A 19241-nucleotide genomic window follows, 5' to 3' on the forward strand; every position below is an offset into this window, starting at 1 on the left:
CTTTTATGGGTACTTGAATAAAATAAAGCTATAATACTTGTCATGTAAGTATTCATTCAAGTATTTAATGATTTCTTTTTTCCTGTTACATTCATTTATTAAGTATTTACTGAGTACTCGGTGCTCAGGTGATGTTCTGGATGCAATTATGAGTGGTTCTTGCAGAATTCCACTTAATCTCTTCAACAGGGCTTACAGGTAGTGCAAAGTATTCTTTCTTTGCTGTACTTGTATAGTACAGCAATATAACAAAAGCAGTTGTCACTTTGTTTTGTGAGTTGGAAGCTTGATGAGGTCTGTACAACTTAGGGATGAGTTGTACACTGAATGGCAAGAAATGTAAAGGAAGACTGAAACTCTTAAAAATAAATATATTTATTTCTCATAAAGAAAGGAAAAAAGATGATAGAAATGTCAAATCATAATATGTATGTATTTACATAATGAAAACATTTACATTTAATCATATATTTTGTTTGAATGGTCTTTTTAACTTCAGTTTTCTCATACATATTTTCATTGGTATTCTAATAGCTACCAATAGAAATCTCATATATTCAGATTTGTAGGCTCAAAGTACTGAGTAAAAATATACCATAATCCCATAGGGTTCAGAATTAACAAATGAAAGATATATAATCCAGTTAAAACTAGACACATCGTTACTGGTGTTATGATGATGATTCTCTTCCCATGACTCCACATATGATAAATTACAACTGGCTAGATTGACTTATTTAACCTCTTTTCAGATATTTGTTTATTGACTGAAATCTACATGGAATTTTTTCCCTGCAGGGATTTGGCTAGTAACATGCCAGCTATATGTTTTACTGTTTTGACTTTTCCAGTTGCTTTCTTGATGGATAATCATTTCTTGATTTTTTTTTCCTTTGCAATCAGTTTGGGAATAAAGGAATATCTTCATTTTGTCTTCTAAAGTGGGGATTCTTCTTCAGGAGTTCAGTTCTACCTGGCCCATATTTTGCTTGTTTAGCAATTCAAACCCATAAATATTGCTTGGATTGCTGTGGATCTGATAAAGCTTTACTTGAACAGTGAATTCAATAATAATTTTGACTCTTCATGTACTGCAGCTTCTATTTAATGGCAGCTTGTCAATGGTAGGAAGGGACAGATGGTTGGATGTGTTGGCATAAGTCATACATAATATAGCATAATCTAACTCAGATAGGTATCACACAAACGAATAAAAGCCTTTGTTGCTGTGTTGTTTATTTTGTTTCTTTTTTCACAGATAGATTCTGTTTGTAAGCAGTTTTTGCAGGCAAAATAGAAACATACTACAGATACAGACTCAAAAGAAAAATATAATGTAACTTGATACATGCTCATTCTGAAATGTAAAATATAATGGAAATTCAAAGGTTTACTTGCAGGAAATGTCCAAAATTTATTAAGTCCATCAAACATAAAACAGTTTTATAGCTAGGGAATTCTTAGTTTTGTGAATGAATGAGTGTATTCAATACAGCAAATTATTAGATAGAAATTGCTTTATCCAGATCCATCCAGACAGTACTCTCTCCCAGTTAACTGCAATACAGCCAAAAGAGTTTGCTCATTGTCCCCGGAGTGTGCCTGGTATTCACCTCTGCTGCTGTTGAAGTTTTATTCTAGCCTTTCCGGGAATCTCTTGCAGCCTCTTTTCTGCCATCCAGGTAATCCCCATCCCTCTCAGCTCTCAAGTTTCCCTAGTCTACCATAGATTGAGGTTACCCCTTATCTCCTTAAGCATTTGCTGAGCACTTACTAAGGACAAGGAAATGGTCAGGACCTAACCACACATCAAGGAAAGACTGCAGTGCCTTCGCTCATTAGCCCTACAGTCTTGTGGGAGATGCATAAAAAGCAAATATTAGATTGAAATATGTAGGATATGTAGATTTTTGTTTGTTTGTTTGTTTAAGAGCAACTGCCTGAAGGTGTTAAGGAGGGTCTCCTGGGCAACTATTTAAACTGACATTTTTAAGAAGGAAGGGTAGATTCTCATGAAAACTTTGTGAGGGAGGACATTTAAAGCAGTGGAAGAAGAAAACTTGTGAGAATATAATAACATGAATCAAAAAAGTGCTGTTCAAGGACCTGTAATTATCTTAGTTCTGCTTGAGAGGACAGTGAGAAACAAGTAGGGTAGGTGGTGATAGTGGTTAGAAGATTGGGTATTTCTGAAATCATGAGATCAGAAATAGTCTTATTTGTCAAATAAGTTAAGCTAGAATTGTATCACAGTTTTGAGTTGCGAAGGTGACATGATCATATTTAAATTTCAGAAAGAAAATATAATCATCAGTATGCGAGGATGCATTGTTGAGAATATAGGCAGAGAGACTAGAACAGGGGCATTCCAGTGAAATTGATATTCAGATGACCCATAATTTTTTGTTTGTTTCTTTCTGGGAGCCTTGTCAGAGAACTTGTTTAATTTATAACTCATTACTGGCTATCCCTTGTTTTGTATCTTTTTTTTTTTTTTTTTTTTTGGAGACAGAGTCTTGCTCTGTCGCCAGGATGGAATGCAGTGGCACGATCTCGGCTCACTGCAACCTTCACCTTCTGGGTTGAAGCGACTTTCCTGCCTCAGCCTCCCAAGTAGCTGGGACTACAGGCGGGCGCCACCATGCCCAGCTAATTTTTGTATTTTTAGTAGAGACGGGGTTTCACCATGTTGGCCAGGATGGTCTCGATCTCTTGACCTTGTGATTCAATCGCCTCGACCTCCCAAAGTGCTGGGATTACAGGCATGAGCCACTATGCCTGGCCGTATCTTATGTCATATGTTTTATTTATTTACATTTCTTTTGAAATGCAATATTAATCAATTAATTTACTCATTTATGACTCTTTTGCTAACTAAATTGCAAGTTCATTCACAACTCTGATGTTATTTACTTCAGATAGCTTTTCATGTCTCCAATATAATTTGCACGTAATTAGCAATTAATATTCGTTGAATGAATTTGTGACCCATTTCAGCTATTACAAGATAGTGTCCAAGAATGGTAACATGGGAAAAATATATTGCATGTTGCTGATAGTTGAATTGCTTCTAATCAAACAACAATTTGTAAAATCAAAAAAATTAACAGAATGACGAGAAAGACATGTGTCTGTGTCCAAATATTTGTTCTTAAGTCCAGCTGAGTCGTATAGCTCTGGGTCTTTAATAATGTTATTTTCTTCACTATACTGTTGGTTCTAAATTAATATGTACTTTATGGAGTACTTCCCTGAGATTATTGGATGTGTAGTTTTTCTCTGTGTACAGCAAAAATGTTTAAAATTTTTGTCCTGATTTACCACATTGATAAATTTATGTGCACTATTTTAATTACCCATAGACTGTTCATTGCAATGATTTTTTAAAATTCCTGGAGATTTTATTCCTCTTGTTTTGGAGGAAGTTGTTACTAACAGTAACATTTGCATATTACATTTGGGATATAATTAAGTTCTAAAAATACTAAAATAGTAAAAGTGTTTAAAATATCATTTATCTAATTTATCTTTCATATTTGAGACAAAAACTTAAAAATAGAACCATCTACCCAGTAAACCTGGGATCATGGGCACACACACAGTAACAGGTGGGTACCACTCCCTTTCCCCTCATGGTGCCCATCTGCTGGTACCCATCTGCCTTATTCTTGTAAACAGGGGTATTTTAAACTGTTAGGGAACATCGATGCCTGTAAATTGCTTAGAGAGTGAGATTTATTTAGATTCCCAAAAGTGATGGTATAATTCACTTAAAGTGAAACTTCATTTATAGTAAAACCAAATGAACGTTCAGAAATCTGAAATGTATTGTGTTGTTTAAATTGCATTTTTGGTTTATACATAGAGAGCCACATTTCTTGGAGCAGAGTTTACTTATAAAATCAAATTGAATTCTATTCTATTTCTGTCCAACTTCTGCCCTAAATGAAATCATTCTATTTTTCTAAACAGTGTAAGACAGGACATGACCAGCTTTATCTGGCCTATGTTTGATACACATTTGCTCGATGTATCAGCAACTTCTTTTCCATACACTATGGCTATTTCAAAAGAATCCACATTGTTAAGTTCAGAACTATTGCAGGTTGCACACTGATTGTATTGCCCTTCTGAGAGTGCTAGAAATGCTCTCAGAGGAAAAAAAAAGGGAGTAGTAGAAAATATCATTGAGTACTTAATGGGTGCCCTTGGGTCCTATGTAGTAGGTGCTATTATTGAAAAAGACTGCAGTGTGATAAGCACACTCTTGAAGGCTTACATGGTGAATTCTTAAGTAGAACCTACACATAAGTATAATAATACAAAAGAGCAAATGCTTTTTACATCAAATCATTATATGAGACTATTGCTAAAATATTAGCTGTGAAAAAAGTCAAATGTGCTTGTATTCTGATTTTGATAAGTAGTAGCTTTGGTCATGTAATGGGTCAGTGAACTATTGGAGAGAATATGGGGAAATTACAAATAAAATTGACTGGATTGAGACCAAAACTCATTTTCAAGAAGTTCATTTGCTGAACTTTATAGGAGATTTGTAGGATTGCAAGGCTTGAGGTAAACTGGCCAAGATGTTTGAGAAAATGACACAATAACTTCCTCTCTGTAATGGCGTTGAGTCAATCCACTTATTTGTGAATCCAATTTATCAAATTCGTCTCTTAAATGATATAGCATGCTTTTCTTGAGTAGCTCAAATTGTTTTACAGACATTATCTCATTTGTCCTCATAAAAAGATGGGAAGTTTCTATTGAATGAATGCTTCATGGAGTGAATATGTTAATGAATGGAAATTCAAAGTAAGTGTTTTTAATCTTTACTGTATCACTCACTGGCTTTGTGACAATGATAAGTAAGTTAATTTCTATTAGTCTTATTTTCTTTATGCTATGAAGAAATGTTCATACTTTCCACTTAGTATTATGGGGATTAGTGTAAGGAGTCATGCCGATACTTAGAAAAATTCCTGAAGTTCTTCCAAAGCTAAGGCAGTCTCTAAATTTTAATAAACCTAAAGCTTACACTAAAGTATGTTTTGGTATTGAACTAACCTCATCAAAAATCAGGTTATACTTGTGGTATATCAGAATGATTTTAATTATTGAAATTCACTATTAAAATACACATTGAGGTTCAAATATTTACTAGGAATTGTACTGGTGTGGGAATTGAGTTGAATATTATGGCCACTCCCAATCAGGAACTTATAATTTCACTGGAGGGACAGCCATGAAAATAATTTCATAAAACAGAAGTAGTTGAGAGCTATAACTACTGACAGGAACAATGAGCCATAGGAACACAGATGAGAGAGAGATTACTTTTCCTTAAGTGGAATGAAGAGAACAATTATGCAAGAACAGAGATTAGAAATCGAGTTTGGGACTAACATGTAAAGCAATTGAATAGTAGGTGGATGTTGAATGCTGCTGAGAGAATCATCAAAGTTTTTAAGCCTTTTGAATCTATTCAATGTATATTCCATTCTAGGTATTTGAAAGGTAATTGCGATGGTGGTAAGCAAAGTAGATTAGAAATCAGTCCTTGAGAAAGATGGCAACAAAGAAGGATAAGTCTGATGATTTACAAATGATAAAGATGATTTATCAAATTAACTTTGATGATTTCAAAGTTGAGCGGCTGGCTAGGTGGTGATACCATTGAAATACCAGAAGTAGAGAGGAGAAGCAAAGCTCAATGAACAGAAGAGATAACTAACAAAGTTTGACTTTTGTAAATTAAGCTTCAGTATCTTCTGTATCACACATTCCAAATCTCACTTAAAATTCAGGCCGTATTTTTCACATTTGCCCACACATCTTCAGATTTGATACTTACCTGCTTATAGAGCCACAGAAGCCAGTGAGCCTGTCTAGGGAGTGTGTGCAGACCGATAACACAAGAGAGTGAGGCCCAGGTTCAATCAGCAATTAAAGGGGTGTCTTCAAAAGAGTTGCCCATGTAGATAGCAGGAAAAGGTGGTAAATGAAGAGCCAGGAGTCAATAATCTCCATGTATGTTTCAGAAGAAAATTGTTACAAATATGGGGTATCCTATTGTTAAATGCGTTTGTGAAGTCAAGGAAACTTGATTAAAACAAAAACTCATTTTGGAATTGATCTTTGGAATTGACAATCATGAATTCACTGTGAAACGGGAGGCAGTGGTTATATTAGAGTTAAAAAAAAAGGTAGACAATTAATTCAAGAAATTTGGTAGCTAAGAAAAGGAGTGATGGGGCAGCTTCTTGCAGAGGAGCAAGACTCAAAAGAGGTTTTCGAACGTTGAGGATATTTTAACTCATTTACAAGCACAGAAATGGTAGATGGAGGCAATGGAAGTTCAGAGGGAAGAATAAGATCATAGGAGGGGTAGGAGATCAAAAACATGATTCGAAACTAATTGGGCCACTTCTTCCCAAGAAACTATAAAGAAGTCAGTTAATAGTGGTACAGAAATAGGTCACCTGCTGAAGGATTGGCTATGTGTGTGTGGGGCAGGGTGGAATTTTGAGTAGAGTGAATGTGGCTCAGAACCTTGTTAAAGAAAATAAGAAAGAAAGTCAAGTAGATATCATTAAGTGTGCTTGGTAGAACTAAGATAAAAGCAATGATGTTATCAACAGAAAGTCATACCTCAGGTAAGTAGCGTAATAGAGGGAACATTCTGGGGAAAGATTGAAGATTTCAATTTTTTTCTTACAAATGAATAAAAGTTCTAGAAGATACCATCAACTTAAAAGGATATTACTCAAGGAGAGCAATATGAGAGCATCTAGTATAGGACTGTGCCTGTGCTACCTGTGGCAGTTTCTACCTCTACATATTGCTAGTTCTTTGTTTCTACGAAGGGCATCAATATAAGACAATCTTACTTATTAACCGGGCTCAGAACAGCTGTCTGGGGACAGAATTTTAGTAAAAAGTGTATATTGTAAGCTAGTATTACTATCACTTTACAGAAAGTAATTCTTCTTTTAGTGGGGACAAATACATTTCCTAGATTTAATGAAAGTAAAAGAGTTCTGACTAGTTTCATATTTGAACAGGAAAATATATGTTTTGATCTCTGTTTTTAAACACCTTGAATATGAAGGAAACAAAACTGTTTCTGAAGGACAAGTAAACCGAGTTTGAAATAGGCTGATGGCCAGAGTGTTGGGTTACACTGAGAATTAGAACAAGAGCATGGGACACAGGTGATGCTTATCGCGTGATGATAACAATTGTTCTGGTACTGTCTGTCATCTCCTCTCATGGCCTTTCCTCTCTTGTCTGTTTTTTTTCATAGTTAAGGTCAATAGTCTTATGTTAAACCTGGTTTTCTCAAATCTAGAATTGTTTTTATATGGGACATTGTATTTTTCCTATTTAGCCTTTGATTTTTTTTTTTTTTTTCTTATCCATCAACAATATCCAAGGACAACCAATTAAAGATGAATGAGACTATCATCTGAGGAATGATAAGTGAGCAGGTTCAGTCTATGTACAAATAATAGGTTATGTGGTCATGAAGCATGGGTTTCAATGATATATTTAAATAAAGCATTGTGTTATAATTACAGTGTATAAAAATCAAAAACTTAAGTGACATCCAGGTGCTTATATCATTGAAAATAATCAGAGATATGGAGAAAAAATATGCATGCAGCTGTTTACCACAGATAGGTGGTTAAATAATCTACATCCAGAAGATGAAATCATGATTTTTTAAAATTTAAAATTCAATGATATGGGATAAAATGTTTATGTCATAAAGTTAACTAACAAAAATAGGATATGAAAGTATGATCCATATTTCAGGAAGGGGAAATATGTGTGGGACTGTGTGTGTGTGTGTTACATTAAAAACAAGCATATGTTTAGGATATGGCCTTGAAAAACTGTAATAGGATTTTAGCACTGGTTATTTCTGAGTGGTGATTTCATGAGTGATTTATGTTTTTTCAATACATTCACGTAGATACTCTAAAATTTTTACAGTGACCATGTTATCACTTTTCTAATCACAGAAATGTTATTAATAAAAAAGACTACTATGTGATCACAGCTATAATTTTGTTATGCCACAATTCTTACGGAACACACACACACATGCACACATTGACACATTGTCTGAGTCTTCAATGAGTACAGTGACTTCACCTAGTAATTGGGCCTAATTATCTCCACGAGGTCTGAGAGAAGGGTGCTCTTTTCTCCAGGATGTCTAATGCCAGCCAATTTACACTTAGGCCTGCTACAATTGATCTTCTGGGCCTTTTATGATATGGTAACACTTCAGAATTTTCTCTACAGTGTGACTCTTTAATCGTTTTACATAAGAAAAGGAAATATTTGTCTATTTTGAGTGTTTTAGCATTAACTGTTTGATTTCGTTGGAGGAGAGGAGTGCAGGAATCATCCCAATTATGGGGACAGAAGCTGGATGAGTCAGAGGCTGTCTCTAATGTTCATGAAATGCAAAAAAATGTGACTCACTAACCATTCAACATATTTGTAGTCTTGCTGTTCATTAGTCCATTAATAGTATTAACTGGCTGGAAAAATGATTCAGAATTTTCTTATCAGTGTTTATTCATCAGGAAAAATCTTGAAGTCTCACCATTTATTTTGTTTTTGTTGTTTTATCTTTGTTTCTTGCATCAGTGAAAAATCAGACAAGGTAATTAAATGTTGTTGGCAATAACTTGTTGTGCCTTGAAAAAGAATGTAAATCACTAGAGAAAACATGATGGCCAGGCTTACTCTCACTTTTTCTCTCTCTTTCACACACACACACACACATTATTAAAATAATAAATATATTTCATAATTTTTATAATTTATATGGTTAAATTTATTTAATTTCTAATAGTTTAATATTCTATTCAACAAGCAACAATAGAATCACCATTTAAAAACCTTTTAAAATCAATTCTTTCAAATTTGGTTCTTTGAATAAAACACTACAGAAACCACAGAATGATTTCAGATTTGCCAAAGAAAGAAAGAAAAAGGAAGAAAGGAGGGAAGGTAGGAAGCAAGTGAAGAAAAAGAAACAAGTTACTGCTCTACATAGGACACTGTAGTCAAGGCAAGGTCATGTATTTATCCTTAGTTTCATGATTTAACTGATAATTGAAATGAAATGTGTTCTCTTTATAAAGCTATAAAGAAGAGTACTGTTTTTGCTGAGTAAAAGAAAGATGGATTTCAAAATAGGTACTTCATTATTTGGGAGTACAGGTTTGCTGATATTAGTAGCCACCTAGTCATATTTTCAAGGAACAAGTGATCTAAATGTGAACATCCCCATCAAGAGCAAAACATTTTTGCAGGATAATTTTAAGAAGAGCAGCCTACAATATTCAACTCTCCAACCATCAAGCATGACTCACTTCAAATAGGTTATTTAGTCTGTTAGTACTGTTATGTTTAATTTGATTAGTCTTTTTGACATTTCTCTAATTAAAAATGAAATGCCTCAGGTCCTATTACAATGTTCTAGTGATGTTTCATATGGGACACAGTTTCTTGCATGACTGTGATGGGTAGGTGCCGTACAGAAGATATTTCATTTTAGGCATATGAATAATACTTCTCAGTAGTTGAGTGACTGCTAAAATATTAATTTAACAGATGTCTAAAGAAAAGCATTCTGGCAAATTTTCCATCTCCCAAGATTAAAATAAAATAGTTTCATTTTAGAAAAGTGGTAATTATTTTAGTTCATCTTTTTTATATACAGTTGGTAAAATGCATTTAATAAATGATAAATTTATAATCCACTATTTGAATAATGTTTTATTCTATTAGAATTTAGACTATAAATGCAGGATATAGACACATATTTTTCTGTTTCCTCATGTTTACATTGAATGTAATGTGTGCCTAATAAGTTCTGGGGGGTGACAGTTCTGTAAGTAAATATTTGACATTACTTTATCGTAGAGTAATAACATCATGATTAAAAGGGGCAATACAAATGGTATATGAAGAAAAAATGTGGCACTGTATTAAATAGAGTCAGAAATTGTAAATTATTGCCAGCATGTCATACATATGTCTTCATTTCATTTTTCTGTAGTTTTACATTGATGTAGGAAATTATATTACTCACTTTTAAGTCATACGCATATAGTGATAAATATCACAATGTGAAATTCTTTTGAATCCATACAAGGTTAACTGCAGAGAAATAGAACTAAATATCTAATCTTTCTACTTTGGAAAAATGGAATTCAAATAATCCCACAATTTACCCACTATTTTTTACCTCCCATCAATGGTGACTGATCTGAGTTTGAATTACATTTCTTTCAATTATTAATAGTAAAGGTCCAGTTGTAATGTAAATATGTCCTGAGGTGTATTTTTGTCATTAAGGACAAACAATCATTGCAGGAGTCCAGAACTGTCATGAATTGGGCAATGCATACACAACGAAGGAAAAGAATATTGCAAATAGAACAAGATAAACTGGTAATTGAAGATTCTAGGACTAATAGGACATTCATCAAATAATAGCCATCATCAAAATCTGTTAGCTGGTATTTATTGGTCTGAAAGCTATAAAAATGACATTGGAAATCTCCTGATTTCCAAGTATACCTGTTTGTGCTGTTGTGCTATAGCTAAGTGAAGTTATAGCTAAGTGAAGTTAGCTTCCTACCTAACAGGCTTTTATAGGCAATAGAGAGAAGAAAAATGATTGAAAGAATTTCCCCACTGTGAGGCACCCACTGTGTCTCAACGTAATGGATTACAGCTGCTAACTTACCTGATTAGGTAAATTAAAGTTAAGGCTTTGGAGTCCTGTAGTTGGGGGTTTGAATCCCTATTCTATACTAGCTGGGGGACTTTGAGGAACTTATTAACCTGTCTAGCTTCAGTTTTATCTTAAAATAACAACCACTGCAATAATAGTAGTTAATTTTAAGGAAAAATTGAGGTTAGATCGTATTAATATGTGTAAACCTCTTAGCACAGTGCCTGCCCTTTAGACAGTCTTCAATAAATATCAGCTTTTATTTTTATAGTTATTTTAATTAACTTCATTAACTTGCTCTTCACATTTCCTGAACATCAGTTAGTTAATTAGCAGATAGGTAGTTTGGTAAAGTGGCATCCAAAAGGATTTTATATTTGGACTCTTTTTTTTTTTTTTTTTGAGACGGTGTCTTGCTCTGTTGCCCAGTCTGGAGTGCAGTAGCCCGCGACCTCAGCTCACTGCAAGCTCCGCCTCCCAGGTTCATGCCATTCTCCTGCCTCAGCCTCCCAAGTAACTGGGACTACAGGCGTCCGCCACTGCGCCTGGCTAATATTTTTTTTTTTGTATTTTTAGTAGAGACGGGGTTTCACCATGGTGTCGATCTCCTGACTTTGTGATACACCCGCCTTGGCCTCTCAAAGTGCTGGGATTACAGGCGTGAGTCACCGCACCTGGTCTATAGTTGGACTCTTTAAAGACAGTCACATACTCCTTACATTTTAAGGCTGGTAGGACATCTCTTTATTAAATAGAAACATTCCAATGTATAGTGTTTACTATGTGATCTGTTGCATGTCTTTGTTTTATTGATAATAATTATATTGTATTTAATACATTCAACACTGAAAAAAAAAAAAAAAAGTGACCTGAATACCAAGTATTTTTAAAAAGAGAACTAGTAACAATCCAAGGCAGATAGCCATCAATAAAAAAAAAGAGAGAGAGTTTGATCCGTTTAGTAAATAAATAAATGGTCTTGAAAGTCACCGATGGGTGGAATCTGCTGTGGGAGAGAAACAAATGCAGAGTGAGGGCTAAATCTCCTGACTAAATAAGGAGTACAGATAAGACAAGGCACAGAAATGAAAAGGAATTTAATGTACTTGGAGTCAATAAAAAATCCTAGATGCTTGATTCAGGGGAGAATCTAGGCTTTTTGTGACTTGAGGCTTATATATTTGTAGAGCTCTCTTTAAAGAAAATAAAACAAATTATAAGGACTTTGAAGAGGCCTGTACAAGTGAGGAGACTTGCAACTTTTGTGTCAATTTCCCAATAAATCCACATCTATCTAGCAGAGAAGTCTGCACTAAGTACAATGAGATAAGTAGGGTGAAATTATGAACAGCTCTGAAATCTGGAAGAGGTGTTTACACTGTGTGTTAGAATTGTGCTTCTCAATGTACAGTCCTAGCATCAGACTCATATACAAGCTTGTTGGAAAGGCAAATTCTACAGCCCAACACTAAATTTTCTGATTCAGAAACTCTGAGACCAGTAGCCTGTGTTTAAACGAGGCCCTCAGTTGATTGAGATGAACACTAAGGTATGATAATCACTGTGTAGAAGGTTAGGCTCTGAGCTGCTATAAGGAAGATGAGATTGGTAATAAAAAAAAGTAAAAATAAAAATAAAATAGTTTTGTTTTAGAAAAGTAGTAATTATTTCATTCATCTTTATTACATACAATTGATAGAATGCATTTAATAAGTGATAAACTTGTGATTCAATATTTTAATGTTCTTGTTCTATTAGAATTTAGACTATAAGTGAAGGATATACTCCATGAATGAAGGAGTTTAGGTGCACCATGGGTATTCAGAATTGGCTAGATTAGAAGCAGATAGGCAAGTGATGATTTTCTTACACTGATAGGTATACAATGAATATAATAAAATATGTAAGTAAAAAGGAATTGACCAGATATAATTGCCAAATGTTGGGTAGAAGGAGAGGGTTTATTTAAGATGAGTCTAGGCTTCCAGACTTCTTTTTAAACAGCAGAAGAGAAAGTAAGAAGAGGTGATTTGATGCAGAGTAAAGATAATATTGGTGGGTGGAGAAAGTATAGAAAATTCTGTTTTGAATATGCTGACTCTTACTTATCACTGAGGGATATCTATGTAAAAAGTATATAGTAGACAAGGGGGTAAAGAGCGCTGGAATTTGTTGCCAGGACTGAAAATATAGAGTTAGCCTATTTCCTGAATAACAATAAAACAAAACAATATATAATTACACACAGTCCTCACCTCGCAAAAAATAAACCAACAATTTTATAGATTGTGTACTAGCTGATTTCTCTTTGCCAAAATTGTTTACATAGAAAAGAAATGTGATACAGTTCTTTTCCCAGTGGGTAGCTAGTACTTAAAAGAAATTCCACTGTTAGTTATAGTGCTTTATACTCTCCTGTAACTTTGAATAGGCTCTAGCAATTTTAACTGCTAAAAAGAATGTAAAAAGTAACAAAGGATTTGTTGAGAACTTTTCATTATTTTGTTCCATATTATTATGTTTTGTTTTATTCCCTTATTCGAAATCTATGCAATTGTAGGCAACACTGATGAGAAATTATTCTAAGTTTAATAAAATGTATGTATGCTTTTGCAGCATATACATAATAAATATATGTGTGTTTCATGAAGGATGCTAATGTGAATGATGAAATAAGTTTCAATTTGAAGCCTTCCCATTGAGTACAATCACAGAGGACCAGAAGCATTTTCCATGTATCAGTTGTTCTAAAAGCAGTGAGATATTTTCATTTTATGTTTTTCATGAGGTCAAGTTAATATATTTACAAATACCCCAACCATTCTCAAATTCAGGAAAGATACTTGGAGAAAATTGTTAACCATATGCACAAGGACTCAGAGATGCATCAGTCCTGGGATTTGTTCACACAAATTGTTGATCAGCACTTGTCAAAATGAGGAACATGGAAACAAAAGTGGACATTACCTGCATGCACATGAGGATTCTTATTCAAATTCCAATATATACATAGCCTGAATGTACTGTATGGTTCACAACTTTTTGCTGAATGAGTGAATTTAAGTTATTTCTTACTCCTTTATATGCCATGCTCCCATAATGTTTTCAATAATACCACAAATAACGGATGCAGAAGAATTTTTAAGCCAAATTAATACTATTTTACTAATATTTTTTATATTTTATTATTAAATTTGTTTTAAAATTAAATATTAAAAACCCCTCTGAAACCCACTGTCTTAATATGTTTTAATTCTTCTTTTCAGTCTTTATACTCATACATAAATGTATTAACAGATTTACTAGCTTCCTATATGGAACCTATTTGTGCTTTTTTTAACTCAAAATTTTATCTTTTCATATTTATAATTGTGTCTTACATTTTTACAAATATTTTGGTACAATATTCAATGCCATAACAATGAACCAATGTTCTAAAATATTTTTAGCTGTTTCAACCCTTAAGTACTGCTGTTTGGGAAGTTTTGGAGAATAGATCTTTCTGCTGTTGTATACTTAGGACAATTTTCCAGAAAAAGATCCAGAATAAGTTTTGATACTCTCTGGAGTTTTTCAAGGCAATATGTTCACACACTGGTACTAATGGTGAAGCATTAGTATATGCAAATACTTTGGATGTTGACATTGGATGACAAATTAGGCTTAGATCAATTTTTGTTCTTTAAAAAAGTATTTTCCTTTTGAAATTATATCATTTCCCTTTAAAATGGAATCCTATTATATGTTTGCAAAAATATTTGAAGTTATATTTTCCTTTCAATGTGTAAATAAGTTATGAAATTGTAATTAAGGGATTTTTATAAATAAGTCACTTATATCTCATTGAAATATATACTATATAGCAATATATTAGATACAATAATCAAGTATGATATTAAATGTAGTAATGCTCACTACATAATAGGAACTAAACAAATGAAAATTACATCCAAATAAGTACTCATAAGAGACACTTTTTAGAATAAATGACCTTAATTCAACTTAAAAAGCTAAAACATCTCTGTGTTTTTGAATATATTCCGTCACCGATCTGCCTTCTTCTTCTAGGTCACTGAGTTCTAAGTTATGGTCCAACGACCTGTGTGAAAGGGACTGCAGAAAATTGCCAGAGATATGACTACAAATACTTATTTTCAGATCTAACCAACCAAATCTTTATGGATTGAGACTTGGGAATCAGTATTTTTGAGACATTATTCGGGTAATTCTGACAATTTCAGCCAACATTCAGAACCAATGACCTAAATTACCAGAGAAGCCTCTTCCATTTCTATTCTGGTTTTGTATTTTATACATTCATCCACAATCTGTCCTCCATGTTTCAAATTCTTTTAGGTCTTGGACTTAGTGTGTTATGATAATATTTCTCCTTATGAGATCCTTTTTTTTTTTTTTTTTTTTGAGACAGAGTCTTGCTCTGGACTGGACTGTAATGCCGCGATCTCGGCTCACTGCAAAATCCGCCTCCCGGGTTCACGCCATTCTCCTGCCTCAGCCTCCCAAGTAGCTGGGACTACAGGCGCCTGCCACCTCGCCCGGCTAATTTTTTTGTATTTTTAGTGGAGACGGGGTTTCACCGTGTTAGCCAGGATGGTCTCAGTCTCCTGACCTCGTGATCCACCCGCCTCGGCCTCCCAAAGTGCTGGGATTACAGGCATGAGCCACCGCACCTGGCCTGTAAGATCCAATTTTTATACTGTTATGTAATGATGCCTACTACTGCTTTTTACATTAATCATCTAAAAAGGCCATTCTGTCTAAGGTCATTCTGGCTATAGGGCAGGACTAAATACCTATGAAATAAGCAGAATTATGTTATTAGAAGAATATCAAAACACCCTACTCATACTTTGCTCTCACTGAGAGAATGCAATCACCATCTATTACCTAGCTAAATGCATTTCTTTACTTTGGAAATTAGAAATAAGCATATTATTTGTGAAAGATATTTAAAATGTGTGCATTGCCATTATTATGGTTTAATTTAGTATAATTGCCACTGTAGGAGGCACAAGGACCTTAAGATCAGTTTACTGGCAAGGATATGGGATGTCAAACATAGTGAGCATACATGAAATGTTTGGGGAAAGTGAAAGGTATTCCTAAAGTTTTAAAGTGTAAGTGTGTGTGCATTTTTGTGTTTCTGTGTGTCTGTGTGAGGGGAATGAGTTCTAATGACAATGTAATATGTATTACCTGAAATTGTTGCATAGAAAATCCTACTTAGCTCTGTTTTTATATAGTAAGTTGCTAGCCCAGCAAACTTACCTAAATCTTCAAAATGAATGGCCAATGATTTAAAGTGAACTCAAATAATAAAAGAAAATCCCCTGACTTCACCAAACAACTTATCTTCCCTACTCCTCTTCCTACAACTTTTTTTTTTTTTTTTTTTTTTTTTTTTTTTTTTAAGAGATCAGAGTTTTGGGAATGGGAATCTTCTAGTTTTGAGATGCCTTAATGTTTGAGTATTCCTCTCCTATCCTGAATTTTTTTAATAGAAAACACTTGGAACACAGTATCTGTTCTCTTTCTCCTATGTTCTCCTCTTTAAAAAGGGGACTTCACTTTTATATAAGCTAAATTACAGAGAGGAGGAAAAAGATCACAAAAATAATTTGGAAAGGAATATTTATTGATAGGTAGACCACTTCAAAATAGTCACCTTTGTCCTTTAAAGTTAAAGAAAAGTCCAAAGAGTGGTTGGACAATGCTGATAATAGTAGCTAAAGAATTTATTTATTATTATTTGTCAGGAATAACAAGAGGCTTAAATAAAATATCTCATTTAATCATTCCCCAAATCCCATAAATTTGAAACTGTTTCTTTATCTACTTTCTGCTAAGAAAATTGAAGCACAATTCAAGAAATATTTCCAAACTCACACATTTTCCCAAGTGAAAAAAGCTGGATTCCAACCTGGACTCCATGGAAGCCCATACTATATTGCTTACTGCCAACATTTTAAAACATATTTATTTTGAAATACATTACAACAAAAATGCATGCTATAAATTTATTTTCTTTCTCTCTCTCTCTCTCTCTGTCTCTCTCTTTTTCTTTTATGAGACGGAGTCTCTGTCACCAAGGCTGAAGTCCAATGGCACAATCTCAGCTCACTGCAACTTCTGTCTCCCAGGTTCAAGAGATTCTCCTGCCTCAGCCTCCTGAGTAGCTAGGATTACAGGCACCTGACACTATGCCCGTCTAATTTTTGGATTTTAATGGAGACAGGGTTTTGCCTTGTTGGCCAGGCTGATCTCGAACTCCTGACCTCATGTGATCCGCCCTTCTGGGCCTCCCAAAGTGATGGGATTACAGATGCAAGCCACCACAACCGTCCTATAAATTTCTTTTTTTAAAAAATTTAAGAAGCCAATATTTTGTGGGAATATTTTAAAGGAATCTGATAATTAATGTATCATATTGTGAAAAGTCTTACCATCTATAGCCAGGCTTTTAACCGTATGTTTGCACTAAGCAAATGTATATAACAAAGAAAAAAAAAAGTTAATTTTTACCTCTGTGACCGAATCCCTTCTAGTAAATAAATCAGGGTCCTGATAACACCACACTACAGAATAGGGACATTTTTCACAGGCATTTTACTCTTCTCAGTTTCTCAAAGATCCTCATCAAAACTAACGGGACTATAGAGAAGATTTATCAGAGGCTCGGTCAGGTCTGTTACATTTCCCCTACACACGGAAATGGGCACATCCATCTGCCTTCCCTAGAGACTAGCAGGATAGAGAACTCGTGACAGATATACCTTTTAAAGAGACAATTTTTTAAAATAAAGACTCTTACTTCCTGTGCTATCTATAATAATGAGGAGCAATCATTAAAAGAGTTCCTGTAAAGTGTTATTTAATTTTGTAGTTATAATGAATAGACTAGAGAATAAAACATTTGGAGTGTATCATGAGTAATTTTGCAACGGGGACAGGCTCCTTGGCAGTGCATGAAGTAATAAAAATTCCTGCTTCATACTATGTTGGTTCTCTTTTCATCTTCATTTAAGTTGTTGGATGTGATGTTGCCAGGTATATTCAAAGTCTGGAAATGCTAGATCTATCTAATAATATGTGTATCCATCAAGGGCTGATTAATATTAAGAAACATATCTTGTGTAGATATCCTCACATAGAATAAAAAAGTGAAATGTGAAAGTGAACTTATGTCATTATAATTCCTTAAAACAATGTGATAACAATACATGTTAATAATAAGCATACTATGGAATAAGGAGATGAATCTTTGTTTTTCTTTTTACCATTACTTAAAGTTGCTCAAAGCCCAATGCAAAGGGCCAGAATGTATTTTTTTATATATAAAATGGCTTTTTAGTAATCAGATAAGAGCTTTGTTGCAAGGTAGTTATTTGTAAAGTCGCTTTTGACATATAACTTAATACTTTCATTAGTATGTTTGCTCTGTACAGTGAATTTCTAAATCATATACACTTACCATGTATGTGTATGTGTATGTGTATACACTTACAATTGTGAGAAAGCTCCTTAAATAAACCAGGTCAATCAGTTTGGGAGACTGAGGAAATTGGGTCTGGTAAAGGTCAAGGTGGTTTCATAAACTGATTAGTGGCTCCATTAAAATCATCTCTGTCTAAATCTGATTTCTACGTTTAACATTAAAAACAAACAAATTTAAAAAAAAAGCCTCCATGTACACACAGGGAGTACAGAAAGGCCCAAGACATAGATGGCTGAAAAAAAAAAAATAGTAATTGATATTAAAGAACTAGAAAATGAAAGAACTAGATCAGATAGCCTGATAATTAATGGACTGATCAATATGCCCCATTTTGATCACAATTTATTATATTTTAAATTAGAGACAAAAATACCTAAATAAAACTGTTAAATAAAAGTAGAGTTGGATGGCAAATACACACAAAAAAGAAGAAGTTCATAGAAGATTAAATTCTCAGGAAGAATAACTTTATTTTGGTGAAAGCGAAATTCTGAAAAATTAGATTTAGCAAATCACTGGTCCTGTTTGGAAACAAAACAGTGATCATTATTGATCTCTAAAAATTGGTGAGGGTTTTTCTATCTTCTTAAAAAAGAGAAAGGAGAAATGCAAAGATTTAATTCTTACACTCTTGATTAATTGTAAAATTAATTTTAAAACAGAATAATGACTTTTAGGACAGACTTAATAAATTTAAAATTTCAGACTTGAACACATTTGATTACCATTCTAACAGTATAAAATACAATATCATGTATATGTCTAGATTATAAGCATAAGCATTTTAATATAAATTTTGAGAACATCATTTTATCTAGTTTTAAATTTGAGTTTAATTAGGAAGTTATTGACTAGCTTATGAATTTATATAAGAAGCTTTAACATCCTTAGTAAATATCTGTTTAATAGTGAGGTTATTGACATATCAAATTAAAATTTTAATAATAAATATTTTTC

General features: G+C 33.6%; 1 protein-coding gene across 4 annotated transcripts in view; it reads left to right on the forward strand.

Moving 5' to 3' along the window:
- Nucleotides 1–19241, forward strand: part of PCDH9 (protocadherin 9) — a 953506-nt gene that overhangs the window by 207641 nt on the left and 726624 nt on the right. The window lies entirely within an intron of this gene.

The sequence above is a fragment of the Piliocolobus tephrosceles genome, chromosome X (assembly GCF_002776525.5).
Source record: "Piliocolobus tephrosceles isolate RC106 chromosome X, ASM277652v3, whole genome shotgun sequence".
Taxonomy (NCBI): Eukaryota; Metazoa; Chordata; class Mammalia; order Primates; family Cercopithecidae; genus Piliocolobus; species Piliocolobus tephrosceles.